The sequence below is a fragment of the Haemaphysalis longicornis genome, unplaced genomic scaffold (genome assembly GCF_048455015.1).
Source record: "Haemaphysalis longicornis isolate Haplotype H1 unplaced genomic scaffold, Haemaphysalis longicornis Haplotype H1 scaffold_1, whole genome shotgun sequence".
Taxonomy (NCBI): Eukaryota; Metazoa; Arthropoda; class Arachnida; order Ixodida; family Ixodidae; genus Haemaphysalis; species Haemaphysalis longicornis.
The window spans coordinates 337238504-337255665 of record NW_027526203.1 but is presented as its reverse complement, the minus strand read 5'-3'; the positions used below and the strand labels follow the sequence as shown (position 1 = coordinate 337255665).

Below are 17162 nucleotides of genomic sequence, written 5' to 3'. Positions count from 1 at the left end.
TTTTTCCCTTTTGGCACAAATTACAGTCGAAAATTCCCCGAAAATGGGACAATTCGCCGCACGGAACATCATTGCTACAGTCAGTGCTGGCACGACATGTCTGTTGAGTGCGGATGACTGCAGGGTGGGAATGACTATACTCCAATAATTAGCGTCAAAGGTGAAACCTTGCTTTGGGCTCAGTATCACGTTAGATATAAGCTTCTACCAAATTCCACAACGATTAAAGCCATCCGGCGTGAAACTCAACATTTCGCAACTAATTACTCAATGGTTCCCTAGAGATTTCTACAAAAGTACTCGCAATAAGCTAGTGGGCCAAAGTAAAGGCTTGCTGTATGCAGATTATCGACATAAAAAAACTCTTCTGGGACAGGTTCCTGAGGGGAGCACTTAGTGGTAGGAAAAGCTCGGTACGACGCAACGCCAGACAAACCGAAGCTCTAGCTGACGCATTAGCTTAGTGGTATGCAGTATCACAGCCGCGGCTGTAGTTCCGTCGACGCCACTTCACTTCAGCAGGAATATGTGAAACACATGCGCGTATTGTTGCAGTCCCTGAACGAGGGCCACATCGATCACCCTGCTGAGAACAAAGCCTACGTGTTTGCTCGTCTTCCTCCTCCCCCATTTTCTCCCACAAGGGTTCACGCTCCCCCCGTCCCCGCAGCCTGTTGCCGAAGTTCTTCACACCGCTAGAAGTGCACAACGAATGTAGCAAAGATGCGTAATGCGAACGCTTCGCCTCGCAACGGCAGTGGGACAACGTGCCATTGTAATACCAACCTAAAAAAGCCCCATATTGTTGCCAGCTGTAGGACGGGGGGTTCTACTGGTTAGGCGGGTAAGGTGCAATTCAAGCTAGTGTATGCGCTTTAAGACGTTGTTGAAACTCACGGGTGAACCCACATCGCCCCTTAGAGGGGCCGAAACCACAAAGAACCCAAACAGAGTGTCGGTTGCGAAAGCCATTAGAAGCAAAGCGTCGCAACTGCCCTGAGGCACGCTCTTTGTATTTACTGTTTTGCTGAAACACATAATTTTTCCTTAAACAAGCTGTATTGTGCCGGATCGCCGCCGGAAAAAGCATTTGCAGAGCTGCCGGTACGGCTGTGCAGAATCTAAAAATTAGTCTGCTTTTACAAAGGCGTTTTGCTTCGGGTTAGATCTGCTTTGAAAGGCCGCACCACACACTGCGCTATAGTGCGTCCTTTTTCTTTCTGTTCATCCCGTTCTAGCTTAGCGCATCGAATTCTAATCATGCCTGACCCAACAGCCCTTCACAACTTCCGCTTTTATGAGCTCTGCTTTGTTGGCAGATAGGAATATATGAGGCGTTTTTTTTTTTTGAAATGAGCCAGATCCACCAAGCGCGAATTTGAGAAATGAGCGGAAGTTTGTTACTGGACCTAAATGCAACGCCATCAAAGCTATTACATGATATATTTTACGTGCCAGCTAGGGAAAGTTTATGGCCACAAGTGATTAAAAAAACTCCCCCCACCTCCCCGAAGGGGATCGTGCGGAAATATGCGAATGCATTGGGTGCACCGATGAGTGTGCTGCGGCAAGCTGTCACGGAGAGAGGCGTGCGCTCCACTGCATTTATATATATTTTTCCGAGCGCAGCGAGCGGAGAGAGGGTACGCGGAGAGGAGAGAGAGACCCGCGCAACACGCCCGCCCCGCGCGCGAGCTCTCTCCGCCGAGCTCCGCGATGCGAGCGCCCTCACAAGCCCGAGCGCGCTCCTCCTCTCCACTCACTCTCCGCTACTCCGCCCGAGCTCCGCGATGCGAGCGCCCTCACACGCCGAGCGCGCTCCTCCTCTCCCCTTGCCCTCCGCTACTCCCGCCCGAGCTACCACCTGCTCCGGTTGCTAGGCGCGCCACGCGCCACAGCTGTTGCTAGGCGCACGCCGGCCAACGCACGACAACCCCCGACTAAGAAATGCCTTCGCATTTAAAATTATGCAGGGACTTTGAGCAATGTTGGAGTGATAAGTTTGGGTTTGGCTCATATTGAATTGAAACACTCGAGTTGATGCGGCATTCTTATGAAAACATTATTTAAATTCACTTTGAAGCATAGTGCCATTTAGTTTCGGCGGAAAAGGCAATACAAATATGCTATACGCCTCGAGCGCGGCCTGTAGGGGCGCCACTGAAATCCCCCTAGCGGCCCGTTTCGAAAGCAGCCGCGGGAGTCGCTGGCCCACTCCCCAGTGTCACCGTTGCTTTCGGGGCCCGTTCACGACGGAGATTTGCCGTTTGTAGGCGCTGGAAATACATATTTATGTGGAGCAGTCCCTCTGTTCGCAAATGTGGTGTGTTTACGAGACTGTAAATGTGTGTGACGCGATCTTAGTCTGGTACATTCGGTCTGTACAAGCGCCAGGTGTGCGTCACAGGTCGGCGTCGCGAAACAGGGATATGCATATGGAGATGATTGTGATTCCGCTGCTCTCAAATTTACTAACAGTGTCTCCGTAAGCATAATTTCCCCAGATGGTCATGCCATGGCTATACATTACGATGTAAATCAGTTTTGTGCGCTTATATAACCTAGTGGAGCGCTCATACCTGACAGCACGCCAGTTATGCTTGCCAATAACATACCTCAGATATTGATCACTACCCTGGACATAAATTAGCCGAACATTCTACGAATTACGTACGATGGATAATCCAAAATTATATCCGGGATCAGCGCACCACAAAAAAGAAAAATAATGCTGGGGCGTCTTGTCGTGAGCTCAGCGCCCGCAAACATTCATATATGTTACATATATCCTCCGCGAGCAGGCCGGAGAATGGCTTCTACAGTAATGCCCATCCGCGACTAAACGTTTCTTCGAAGCATAGTCATATGACGCAGGGAGCCTGCAGAATCTAGCACAAACGGAAATCAGGCCTTATCAGATATCCCACTCTTCTGACGCACCTTTTATCAGTTTTGAACTTGTATACCTCAAAAAATGCGTTCGTCGAGGGATCAGCTGTTAGTTGAAGTCTAAAACCTAGAGTGACGTGAACGAGTAGCTTGTGTGTGTGATTACTAAAACGTTCTTTCCTTGATTTCGCTCCGCAATCGTACACAACAATACGCGCGTCCCCCTCCCCCTCCCCATGTCTCGCGAAATAGCAGTGCATTTCGCACACTAGTTGGTCTCGTAAGTCCTACCCGGGTTAAGTTTATACGAACGTCTTTAGCATTTCAGAAGCTGCACTGAGTTTTTTTTTTTTTTTTTCATTTCTGTACGAGCTATTTTGTTTCTTCCGGGCTTGCAGACAATTAATTTTTCAGTGGTTAATTCACTTTTCTTGGTTCTTGCTGTAAGGCATGAGTGCACATCTTTCACGACGCAGAGCCTTGGCATATACTTAACATTTTCGCGTGGCTTATATTCTTATAAAAGGCACAAGTTATCAGGTATGGGTAATCGCATCCCCGATATATATATATTTTTCTACGACGCATATATTCGTAATGAGGCCGCATTCGCTATCCGCGCTACAAAACAAAACACACCTCTCATTATGCCAATATCAGGTTTAAACGAGGCGACAATAAAATTCACTTGTGCCGGACGCATTCGGAGGTGACAGCGGTGGTATGCTGCTGCCGTCGCCGACGCCCGTAACAGCGGCCGAGAAGGACGCAGAGCCGACTTCCCGGATAGCTATTGTTGGTGTTTGAGCGCCCTACCAAGACGCAGCGGCTTTTGAGGTGACCTAAGCGTACTGTTTACTTGCAGACGTCACCATCACAAGTTGTTTAGCACTTGGAAGGGCAAAAAGAAGCGAAAGAGAACCAAAACACTGCATGACCCCTATGGGCCGCGCAGCGCTAATCCCGTTAACTCCGCGGAGAAGCGGCGGCAGGCGGCGCAGCGATCGCAAAGCTCGAGGCGTATAGGGCTTCAAGAACAGTAGAACTACACATGGAGAGCCGGAAAGTCCTCCTGGCACCATTAGCAGCTCGTTTCGAATTCTTCCTTATGATAATTTTATTGGGCATGCCTGAAGGAACTCACGAAGTAAGGAAGCTCTTCTTTGCTTTGCCATGAATTTCCAAAACGCTTTACAAAATTATCTTTTCTAAGCATCTCGTGATTAGATTAGAATTCCATTTATTTTAACCATCCTCTGTTGATTGGCCGATCCCCTGATTGGGTATGTGCCATATCTAAAGGTGCAACAACAACAACAACACAAGAAGGCTGCTCATATCTTCTTGTTCACCTTAATGAATGAAGTGGTTCGTACTCTCAGGGGGGGGGGGGGGATATTTGCCAGGACTTGTAAGCGGCGGCTATTTAGTTAAGTACTAAAATGGTAAATATGGCAGTACAAAAATAATATAACCATAATTTCCTAGGGACGGGTGAGACGAAATGCAATCATTGTTTGACATCTCTCAGTTTCATTTCGTTCACTTCTTCCGTTCACTTCGTCGTTGACATCTGGGGACAGACCTTTCGCCGATCTCCTAGTCACCGTCTGAACTCATAATAAGCGCCAGCTCCGAAAAGCAAAGCAAACAAAAGAAACTTCCGGAAACACCAACGAAACAGTCTGATCAGTCAAGCCATAAGCAACTCCCCATTGAGCAAATGGATCTGGCTCACTTTCATCCGTGAAACAGCAAAATCCGGCTCATTTTTGAGGCGAACTACGATCTGCGCACACGTTTTCAGGGCGTTATCTCAACCGTGTTCCTGCCACTCCTTTTTCAGAGGAAAGCTGCCGAGGATTTCTTTTTTTTTTTTTTTGGTCGCGGCAGTTTTATCCGACTTCGTTTCGGTTTCTCATTTCGAAAAAAACGCCTCGGATATGCCGTCACCGGCCCCATTTATTCGATAGCTGATTGATTGTAGGGTTTAACGCGCCGACGCAACGCAGGCGATGAGGCGCGCCGTAGAGGAGGGCTCCGGATTAATTTTGACCACCTGAGGATCTTTACGTGCGCCGAAATCTCGCACACACAGGCGTTTTTGCTTCTCGCGTCCATCAGAAAAGCGGCCGCCGCGGCCGGGAATCGAACCAGCGACCTCGTGCTCAGCAGCGCAACGCCTTAGCCACTGAGCCACCGCGGCGGGTCATTCATTCGAAAGCACTTCGCCCATAACATCACTTTCGACATTGACAAGTACAACTAATCATAATTTTAATATATGGCCTCGTCATTAGTTGGATTATTTCACCCCCCCCCCCCTGCATGGGGCACCTTGAGTAATCTTGGTGACGGTATTGGTGACACCGCGGACCCCGAGCCCCCCAACATAAGCTGTAACCTACCGTGGTGATGTGTTTTTAAGGTGAAGGGTAGAAACCTCAAACGGTGGCCGTCGGAGCCCAGGTCAAGCTCCAGCGGATGGGCTCCCTGTCTGTCTACCAGGCAGGGAGTTCCGGGACCTCTCTCGGTATCAGGGTAACCCGAGCGAAGAAAGTACCTCCGTCCCCTGCTTCTATACTATAGCATAAATTATTTTCAACCCCCCCCCCCCCTCCCAAACGTGATCGGTCCCTGAAAAGGGGGCGCACCGACAATCAATCTCCTTTGCAATCAATCTCGCTCCCAAAGCCTGATAATTTCTCGCGCTTTTTTATCATGGAATCTCTCGATAACACAAAGCCAATCACTTTTTAGTCCGTTTTTCTAATCTCCAAGTATCTTGAAAGCCTGTCGGCAAGTCTTACAAGGCAAAGAAACTGAAAACGGGATAACTCCTGATTGAGGTAAGAAACAAACAGTAGTCCGCTAACCTCCTCGCACGAACGCGCATGGTCGATGTTGACATCAAGATCACATACGCCTCATCACAGCCTTAATATAGCTGCCAAGGCCTGATCTCTGATCGAGATCTTATAAGTGAAACCAAAACCGATCTGCTTGAGGGCCTTCGTGATCAGGGCGTGACGGCAGTGAGGCGAATAACCATACGCCGAAACGACCAAATAATACCAACCAAACGCATAATCTTGACGTTTGACCGCTCAACACTTCCTGAGTCGGTCAACGCATGCTTCATGAGATGTCCGATCCGACCCTACGTGCCGAACCCACACCGCTGCTTCAAGTGTCAGCGGTTTGGGCACGGCACAACCTCTTGTCGTGGTAAACTGACGTGCGCAAAATGTGCAGCACATGATCATATAACTGACAATTGTGAATCCGTGAACTTCACCTTTGCAAACTGCCAGGGACCTCACGCTGCCTATTCCAGGAGCGGTGAAAAGTTTAAGCAGGAGAAAGAGATCATTGCCTTGAAAGTCAACGAGAACATCACCTTCCCATAGACGCGAAAGTGGTTCACCTCTTTCCCCCTGGGGAAGTACGCCGACGCAGCTCGCAGGGGGGCGGAGCGGCGTATGGTTTCGGCGGGGACCCAGAACCGAGAGTCGGACTTGGTCCCGCCCCCCCTTCCCCCCCCCCCCCCCCCCTCCTGGGTTGCCTCGGGCAGCCCAACCCACCTCTGCACCGCTCGCTGAGCCAGAAGCGCTGTGGTGGCATCCACGTCCGTTGGGGATGCTGCTGCACCCCCTGTTTCCTCTCCACCGGCCCGAAGCACACGCGGGGGCACGGAGGAGATGGAGACGGAGGAAACCGCAGTAGTTCCCACCCCCGCCCCACCGCCTGTGCCACCCGGAGCGCTCTGACGCCCTCGGCGGTCGCGGCTCGAACGAAGGGCGCCTGTAAAGGTGCCAAGTCCGGGGGGTCTGGTCCGCCGGGTACCCCTTCCAAATTTCATAATGACATGGATCTGGGACTTTTTCTGTCTGCTTCGCAGCGGAAGGAGCGGGTCCCTCCATCGAAACCTCCAGAGAAGGTTAAAAAACCCCTCCCAAGAGTGCAAGCCCCGAAAGACCTTACGTGGCACACTCCAGTACCTCCGAACACTTCATAATGGGAAGAGAAAACATAATACAATGGAACTGCAGATGCCTTCTTAAAAATTTTGACGATGTATACGAAATACTGCATGATAATCAGACAAGTGCAATGTGTGTTCAGGAAACACATTTGAATTCCCAACACAAATTTCTTGAATAGTTACCTGGTATACAGAAAGGACAGGGATGGCTGCACACACTCTTCTGGTGGTGTGGCCATAATCGCCCAAAAATCCTTAGCATGCCACCCTGTCACTTTGAACACTGTCCTTGAGGCTGTAGTGATTCGCACAATAATATTCAAGAGGTTGATAACGGTGTCGCGAAGCGGAGGTCTATTGATGTTTTCTGGTTGTTTTTAGTTCTGTGCCCGCAGCCAAGGCTCTTGCTTCCAAGTGCTTTGTGTGAGAACGGTCCGGACGCGGCTGGGCCATGGCCCCCTTTTTTCTGAGAAACGGCTCCGGAGTGTGTCTTTGCGCGCTGACCGGAGGGCGCGGTTGTCGAAGGGGACCATCGTCCCAGCTGCGCCGCAGTGGCGTCGCCGACCCCCCGTTACGTCTACGCGGGCCGCTCTGTGCTCCGAACCCGCGGTCTGGTTCAAACGACCGCCTGTCTTTTTCCCTTTGGAGTTTGCATACCTTTACTTTATTCTCAACCGTAATTCTTTTGCCGGAAGCGGGCGCCTTCGAGTTTGAACTTTGTGTCTTCTGTGATTGGTTCATTTTTCCTTTCGAAAATGTAGCTGATTGGAGCTAAGAAGCGTCTCGCGGATTGGCTGCGGGTGTGCCTTGTTCCCCGCGGTCCGCGCGCTCCAGGATGCACTTTTTCCCCCAATACGTCCCCCACCGGACCGCTTGGCGCGGATATAACGCGGCTCCACCGGCTATTGAGGAGGCAGCTGCACCAGGGTAGCCACTTGCTGCCGGTCGTCGGGGCCAGACGCCGGGAGCCCTTCGCCCGCCAACTATGTTTCGTTAAGTACTCTTGATTACCTGTTTTCTCCTATTTTTATGTATCAGTTGTAACGTTTTGCCTCTATGTTTTAAATCGAAGTGTCAATAATTAAACAAGTTAACCTTTTGAACCTCTGAAATATTCGATTGCTTCATCGCCGGACTCATCCTTCAACAGTAGCGGTGCTGGACCAAATTACGCCGTTACAACGGTATGCTCCATATACATTCCTCCTGATCTTGAACTTTCGAGCTCTGACTTCGAGGCGCTGGTCGACCAGCTGCCCCAGCCATACATCCTAACCGGCAACCTTAATGCACACAATTATCTTTGGGGCTCTTCTCGCACGGATGCCCGAGGTCGCCTGATAGAGAAATTCCTTACATTTTCAGGAGCATGCCTCTTCAACAAAAATTTGCCCACATAGGTTAATATAGGACACAACACACACTCATATCTTGACTTGGCTATTGGCTCCGCAGTTGTCTTTCCTCTTCTCGAGTGGGATGTGTGCACTGACCCATATGGTAGTGACCACTTCCCCACCTCACTGACATATATAGGTAAAGGCCCATGCAGTCCATCTTCACAGAACAGGTTCAATGAAGCAAGAGCTAACTAGAATACATTTACAGAGACATCCAAACTACACTACACAACCATAAGACACCTACACATTGAAGAAGCTACCCAACTACTCACGGCGCACATCCTCGACGCCGCCGAAAAGTCCATTCCCCACGCCTGTGGTGCCCCGCGCAACCAGAGGAGGCCGTGGTGGAATGAGGACTGTAGGCGGACGCGAGAGGCCCAGAACAAGGCGTGGGGTATCCTTCGTCTGTACTCCACGTCGGGTAACCTTGTTTTGTTCAAACGAACCAAGGCGTTCGGAAAACGTGTGCGCCGTGAGGCAAAACGAGAGAGTTGGCACACCTTCTTGACATCCATTAATTCATACACGGACACGCACAAAGTCTGGACACATATACGTAAGCTCAAAGGACAACATACACGCAGCCTGCCCCTGGTTAGCACAACAGGGGACACACTTGAAGACCAGGCTAACACACTTGCACAACACTTCGAACACGTGTCCAGTTCAGCACACTGCACAAACACTTTCATGAAACACAAAACATCTGCAGAAAAGAAGTCCTTGCGTGATAGCAACAAGTCGCACACTTCCTGCAATTCTCCTTTTTCAATTCGTGAGCTGAAGGCAGCCCTGACCACATGTAAGCCTTTAGCTTCAGGTGCAGACATCACATACACCATGATACAACACTTACACTCAGGCACCCTTGAAACACTTCTACGTCTATACAATAAAATATGGCTTTCGGGGCACATTCCACGCTCTTGGAGGGAGGTCATAGTAGTGGCTTTCCTTAAAGATGGGAAGAACCCTTCCTCTCTTGCCAGTTACCGGCCCATTGCTCTGACACGCTGCCTGTGCAAGGTTCTCGGGAAGATAATAAACAGGAGACTCGTGTACTTCTTAGAGTACAACGGTCTTCTCGAGAGCTGCCAGGCAGGCTTTAGGGCGGGACGATCTACCAACGATCAGCTCGTTGCATTAGAGTCGTATATCAAAGATGCTTTCCTCCACAAACAATATTGTATGACGGTATTATTTGATCTGGAAAAAGCGTACGATACCGCGTGGCGGTACGGCATCCTAAGCGAGCTCAAGTCCTTCGGCCTGTCGGGTAACATGCTAAACACGCTTGCCAGCTACTTGTCTGAAAGAACCTTTCGTGTTAGAGTTGGAAGTGCACTCTCAAGGGGTCATGTGCAGGAAAATGGCGTGCCGCAAGGCGGAGTTTTGAGTTGAACTTTGTTTATTGTAAAAATTAATTCCCTCAGAAAGGCATTGCCACCATCAATTTCCTGCCCAATCTATGTAGACCACGTGCAATTGTCCTTTAAGTCTTGTAACCTGTCTGTCTGCGAGCGCCAAGTCCAGCTTGGTGTTAACAAGCTAGCTGTTTGGGAAGATAGCAACGGTTTTAAATTTAATCCAGAAAAGTGTACTCGTGTTTTGTTTTCGAAAAGGCGTGGCATTCGGCCGGATCCAGACATCAAACTCAATGGTGTCTCAATTCCAGTCAGAAATGAACACAAGATTTTAGGCGTAGTCCATGACGAAAAGCTCACATTCATTTCACGTATAAAACAACTTAAACATAAATGCTTAAAGGCTATGACTATAATCAAGGTTCTCTCCCACTCTTCATATGGTGCTGACAAACAACTTTTACGTGTTTTTACTAGCCTGATAGGTTCAAGATTGGACTATGGAAGTGTTGTTTATGGGTCATCAAGTAATTAAACATCCCTCAAAATGCTGGACCCAGTGCTTCATCTGGGGCTTCGCCTGGCATGTGGCGCCTTCCGCACTAGCCCGGTCGAAAGCATCTATGTGGAGTGTAATAAATGGAACCTACAACGTCAGAGAGCATACACAGATCTCCTTTACGCTTTTAGAATTTCATCCATGCATCACCATCCTTTTAAATCAGTTTTTTATGATACCTTCATGACTGAACTCCTGCTAAATCGACCATCGTTCTCTGCGTCTTTCTCTTACAGAGTTAGAGAGGAAGCGTCAGAGCTTTCTGCCTCCTTTTTAGATACCATCCAAACTTCTGTAACAGATTTTATAGCGCCATGGCATCTCCGCCCTGTATCATGCGACGCATCTTTCACACATGTAGATAAAAACCGAGCTCCTAGATGTGCAATTCTGCAGCACTTCTTGTCTTTGCAGCATCAGTGTTCCGAATTTTATACCGACGCCTCTAAAACTACCACCTCTTTGTCCTGCGCTGCGCATGGACCCGGCTTTAATGTCACTAAAACTCTGAATAGTAATACTAGTATCTTTACGGCAGAGGCTTATGGTGTACTTCTTGTTGTTAATCATATACTTCAAAGCCACGTCCCACAATCTATTATCTATACAGATTCCCTCAGTGTTGTGCGGGCATTGACGTCAACAAAGTCTTCGAAGAACCACGTTGCCAATCTTTTCGTCAAGGGTATTATGTCTGTGTATGTCCACAAATTTGAACTGGTCCTTTGCTCGGTCCCTGGCCACTGTGGTATAGCCGGGAACGAATCCGCGGATCGAATGGCTGCTGCTGCTACACCCTCGAATACAGTAGACATAACCACATTACCCTACACCGACGTGAAGCCACACATCAGACAACAACTTCGCAAAACACGGCAAACACACTGGAGTGAATAAACAGACAAGTTACACGTAATAAAACCACATTTGGGACCATACACCACCCACACACGCAATAGATACACACAAGCCGCCTTGGCTAGATTACAGAAAGGGCACACGCATGCAACGCACTCGCACCTTCTCACTGGATCTCCAAGACCACTGTGCAGCAGGTGCGGAGAGGCCCTATCCGTGATCCACATTCTCATACAATGCAAGGCACTAGAAACAACACGACACAGACACATCTCACAACTATACAGACAACACAATCCACTACACCCATCGTACTTTTTAGGGGACGACCCCATAATCACCCACTTTTCTTAGCGATGTCAAGTTTTTACACCTCATTACTTACCATGCATATTGACACCCTGGCCCTTTACACCAGTGATCTAGATTGTCTTTTATGTCATTTCACGTATAATTTTAGTTGAATGTTTTACACTTACCATCACCTCGTCCTCATAAAACAACTTTTCCTTGGCGCTCTTTGCCCGTAGTCGGCCTTGCGCCATAAAAAACCCAACCATCATCATCATGAATTATTTCACCCCCGCTGGAACCTTTAGTTTGGTATCTAGTTTCTTACTTACGACTCTTTTTAATATTATTAATTATTTCAAATGAACATTTGCGGTTGCACTAAGTTGCACACTCGCCAACACCTTTTATTTGATAACCCCATTCAATTATCCGGCATGTCTGACGAGTGGCTACGAGCGCTCATAACTATTACACCATGGGGCCATTACTGCTGTTGAACTTGAAGTCCTTTTATGTAACCACACTTGCGTATGTGTGATTCCCGCAGTGAGCTCGCCCGTGATGCGGTTACAGACGACCGACCAACTAACCGAATGAGTCGAAACACCAATCGGTTCAGCGAAAAATGCTGCGCTTTTAAAGAATAGCCTCGCTAATTCAAAACCGCTCAATTCTGACGTCCAGTTTGTTCTACCTCCACACGTGGTCCCAGCAAAATTTCTACACTAATTATTCCTTTCGTAGCTCAGTGGCTAAGGCGTTGCGCTGCTGAGCACGAGGTTGCGGGTTCGATTCCCGGCCGCGGCGGCCGCTTTTCTGATGGAGGCGAAAAGCAAAAACGCCCGTGTGTACGAGATTTCGGCGCACGATAAAGATCCCCAGGTGGTCAAAATTAATCCGGAGCCCTCCACTACGGCGCGCCTCATCGCCTGCGTTGCGTCGGCGCGTTAAACCCTACAATCAATCAATTCCTTTCGTAGTTCGAACTCCATTGATTTAGAGCAAATTTTTGGCACCACTGGAGTTGGAATTATTGAGATTCGATTTCACACCTGGTACCCAAAACGCGACGTGATATCGAACGACGGATCCTTTAATGACTCGTATTTCGGAACCCACTCCAGATCGGTATTTCAGTAGAGGGGTCTTATTCCCTAACCTAAACAAGCACCCAAAAACCCGTGCCTAAAAAGTTGTTTAGGATATTTTGGTGGACACGTATTAATTATTGTAATTATCATTGCATTTCCTTGTGGCCGCGAAGGCGATAGTTTCTAGCAAGAAGCGTAATATATATAACTTTCGATTAAAATAAAATTTGATGCAACTAAAATAAGACACCCTGTACATATTCAGCATAAGGTATCTTAATAAAGAATTCCCTTCGGGAGCCACTCACCTGTTGCACGCGAAAACACCTTTTTCTTTCAGACCCTTTCACACGGCATCCAGTGTGTTGACGCACGAGGTGTATTTTGTGCCGCGCGAAGGACCAGATTATGCCGCGAGTGCAATCCACAGCGCTCAAATCACACGGCGCCACCAAACTCTCGATGCTCCGCGTCTCTGACTCTCAGCATTTGACTCAATTTGACCTCCTGTCAGTCATAGCCTCACTGCTTTCATGATGCGAAAAAAAAAAAAAAAAGGGAGGGAGGGTCATGTGGCCAACGTCATCTGGGACAGCTTTCTGCATCTTTATTTTCTACCCTCCCTCTTGGGCGCCTTTTCCAAGTAAGCTCTCACTGTGATGGAGGTTCGTTTTCGGACGAAGAGCCAGCCAGATACTTCTTCGCGTATCTAGCGGAATTGAGTTACAGCCGTTGCTTTAGAGACGCGCTGACTGTATTCACATGCAAAAGCGTTCCCTTCGCTGCAAATCGGCGAGGTGTGGCTAAAGCCCCAACGCTTTTCCTTGTTTGTTCCCTCTTGTGCTGGTCTCCCAACTCTCTGTGAAATATGACGCAGCCTTGACTTTGCCCTTTGAGAAGGTCCTTTCATCGCCTTCGGCGTACCACCATTCACTGGCTGCCCTGGCATGTTCCCAGCTTAGAGAGAACCCCTTCTGCTTTCCCAATTTTGATCCTCATGTGCTTTTGAACTCACGTTCACGTACCTCACAACTCCGATAGAGATCCATGATTTCCAGAAAACTAGTTTATAGTTTTTGCTTTATTTTCTCCATTCTCTGGCCCCTGTTGTGTTCCGCTCCTCGGATACCTTGTGGCCCTCTCACGCTTTCTTGGATTGCATCAGTGCCCCCCCTCCCTAAAATAGCAGTTTTGCAGCTGGCTAGCCATGTCTTGGTATTATAAGATGGACATAAAATATTGTACTCAGGTTGCTGCAGACCCATCCGCGATGTTTGTTCCCTGTATCACAAGAATTGGATTAAAAGCGCTCAACGAAAGACAAGGGCGAAAACGAGCGAAGACACCACGAGCGCTAACTTCCAACAAAACATATTTGGGAAAAGTCCCTCTAATTATACACATAAACGCTCTCCACTTTGACACACCCCACATGCGCGCATTGACAAACGTCTTAGGAAACACGATTCTTGTTATGGTAAGTTCACGGAGGGTTGGTTACTCACGTAGCCTGCTTCAAATCTGCCTATTTTCTCGACTTCGATTACATCGCGAGTTAACTTTTCTTTGTTCCGCCGATTATGACGCTTTTTTCAAATATTGAAGACGTCGTAAATCGAGTCGCAAAAATCGGTTCCTGCCCATACGTACCTCAAATTGTCGTCAAAGATTATTTTAGTGACGCAGACTACAGTGTCAAATTTCAAATCGCAGCTCCGCTTTTGTGAGAAGCAAGAACATTTCTGAAAATGCCCATGACGGACGCCTACGCAGATGTGCACGGCGCGGCGAGAGCCGTGTTGTCGAGAAATTTTGTAATGGTTAATTTTGTAATCGATTACAGGAAAAAGGTAATTTAATTGGTAGTAACTTTGAAAGTAACCTTAAAGGGAGTAATTGAAGCTTTACAAAATTACTGTAAAATGTAATAGATGACAATTACGCTACAACTTGTTAGGCGCTACGTACAAGTATGCTTGACAACCAAGCTACGACAAATTCCTTATACATCTAAAGAAAAATACACCGTGGGTTTTCACGACATGACTTTATCTCACCAATGTCACTGCTGGTCTTGTTCCAGGTAGAGTAGTCCACTTCCCCAGAAACTCCCGCCCAGGAACTCTCCCAGTAACTCCCTTTGGTGGCCCAAGTCAGAGTGACATCCTGGAGAAAACTTCATCCAGGCCCTGGTGAGAGCCGTCCGCCTCCATGGAAGTGAAGCAGTCCCCCATAGCCTTGTAACGGGCGGCGCCCCCATCGGACGCGTTCTCCGTGCGCTGCTGGATTCCGTCGAGGGACAGGTCGGCGTCCGCTGGCGTGGTGCTGTCCGCCGCCACGATGAGGCACGTCTTGGCCTTGGAGCTTCGAGCTTTCACGATGGGCGGCGTCTGCATCGCGTCGTGCGAGAATGCCTTCCTCGGAGTGACGAAACGGCCGGCGTCGTGGCTAGCGCTGCGACGAGCAGGGATGTTGGTGACGTCGGCAAATGGCTCCAGCCTCGTTGCAGCCTTTTCGAAGGAAGAGGACGCGCGGGGCGGCATCTGGTTGGTCGCCACGTAGTTAGCGCTGCAGGAGCTTGCGTTTCCCAGGCTTGCAGATCGCATTGGATGCGACATCGCGGCCACGTTCCACTCGTCGTTTGAAGGTGTCGGAACAAGAGCTCGACCTCAGGCGCAGTAAGCTCTCGACCGCGTCGCAGACTGTGACAGAACGCAGGAGTGCGCGCTGACCGGACGCGGACGTGTCAGGACCTGCCAAGCTCGAGCGAATGACAGCGCGCGCAACGTGCCAGCAAGTAATGATGATGAGGGTCATCGTCTTTTTAACAGGCTACAATAAATATGGCTGCCTTTTTTCGTTTTCCCTCATCTGTTCTTGCTGCTGTTATGGCGTTTTAATTTTTACAGAGCTGTATATTGTCACGGTGCAACAACTGATCCGGGCCAGTTCAACAACGGAAAAGACATATATTTGAATGAGCTTGTGCCTGATGCCTGGTAGTATAGTCACACACAAAGAAAACGCCCTCACGAAGGGGCACGTTCTCATCTTCTTCACGGCTTAGGCGATGATGATTATGCTTGTCATCTATGACAATGATGAGGATGATGGAGAGCCACGCCAGAACGGCGCACACCCGCTCCAGACGATTGGTGTGGCCAACAGAGAACGCTGCGTCAGCGCCGTCTGCGCTCTGTCGCGGATTACACACGTAACACTATCCCCCTCCCGTTAAAGCATCGTCCCGATGCTGATCACTGTCAGCATTGTCCGAAGGCACAATCGTCGTGAAGTCGACTTATAGCGAAACGCACGGTTTCATACGCACTACATGGACCGTATCGGGTCGAGATCGACAACAACCGGCAACGCCAGCACTGTCGGGTACCACCTCGTAAGTTACTTCGCTAAGTTGACGAAACACCTTGTACAGCCCGAAATAACTGCGCACAAGCTTTGTCGGTAGTCCTCCACGGTCACCCGACGTAAATGCCGCGTGGTGGCGGCGAAGGTTGTAGCGGGAGAGAGAGAAACAACTTTATTTATGCTCAGGGATCAGGTGAGGGGGGTGGGGGCGGTCCACAGGGCCGCCGCGAGGCGTCCACGCGCCGGTGTTCGCTGATGCGGAAGACGGAAGAGGGCAAGCTGCTCGCTTCTTCGGCACGCTGTACGAATTGCTGGGAGGTGATGTCATATCCGTCGTTGATGTCGCGAAGCAGCATGACGTCGAGCATTGTTGTAGCTTGTCTGCCGTAGAGGAGGATGAAAGGTGTAATTCGAGTCGTTTCTTACTGTGCCGTATTATAACGTGATGTAGGTGAGCAACTGCATCCCACGTCCGGTGTTCAACATCAGCGTACATGCTGAGCATGTCGGCGATGGTTTTGTTTAGCCATTCCGTCAAGCCGTTCGTCTGAGGGTGGTACGCACTGGCTTTTCGTTGGGACGTACCGCTCAGTGCGAGTACGTCCTGCAGCAGTTTCGCGGTAAATGCGGTCTAATCCCCTAGGTTCTCGAAGTGGTGTGGACGCTTTACTCGCCACCGCCGACGCCTCTTTCCCAAGTTTTATACCCTTGTCATGATGGTGGTGGTGGTGGTGTAGTTTGGTGAGGTCGTGCTAGCCTGACATGATATGCCGGGAATTCCTCACTCAAGTGGCACCCGATGCGTCAAATATATACAGGGTGTCCCAGCTATCATGTACCAACATTTAAAAAAAGAGCAATGGCGTTACTCGAAGAAAACCTAGTGCATAATGTTTGCAGTACTGTGACGAAGCGGACAGTATTTTTAGATGCAAAGCATCTCTTGCTCTCGGCTCCGTCGTCCGTCGTCCGTCCATCCACCGGCCCAGGAAGACGCCGGCAACAATGCCGCTCCAGGAGCCCTCTAAGGGGAAGCGTGCTCGTCTCGTGTCGGCCCAGGAAGACACCGGCAACACTGTCGCTCTAGCATCTCATGGTCGGGGCTATGTCCCTCCTTTGTCGTTGTTGCGCCGTCCACACCCCCACTGCGCATGCTCGGCTCATCTCGGGCCGGCCCAGGAAGACACCGGTAACACTGTCGCTCCAGGAACCATTAAAGGGTAAGACACCACCGGGCGTTCAGCAAGCCGAGCATGCGCAGTAGGGGTGTGGACGGCGCAACAACGACAAAGGAGGGACATAGCCCCGTCGCATCTAATAAAATTACACCATCTTCCCGTAGGGGAA

General features: G+C 49.4%; 1 protein-coding gene across 1 annotated transcript in view; it reads right to left on the bottom strand.

The window, feature by feature from the left end:
* LOC144152771 (organic cation transporter protein-like) overlaps positions 1-12901 on the bottom strand; it is a 173981-nt gene extending 161080 nt beyond the window's left edge. The window contains exon 1 of the mRNA XM_077684238.1: positions 12755-12901. The gene's annotated coding sequence lies outside the window, so the exon portion shown is untranslated. The remainder of the gene's footprint in view (positions 1-12754) is intronic.
* Between the last annotated feature and the right edge of the window lie 4261 nt (positions 12902-17162).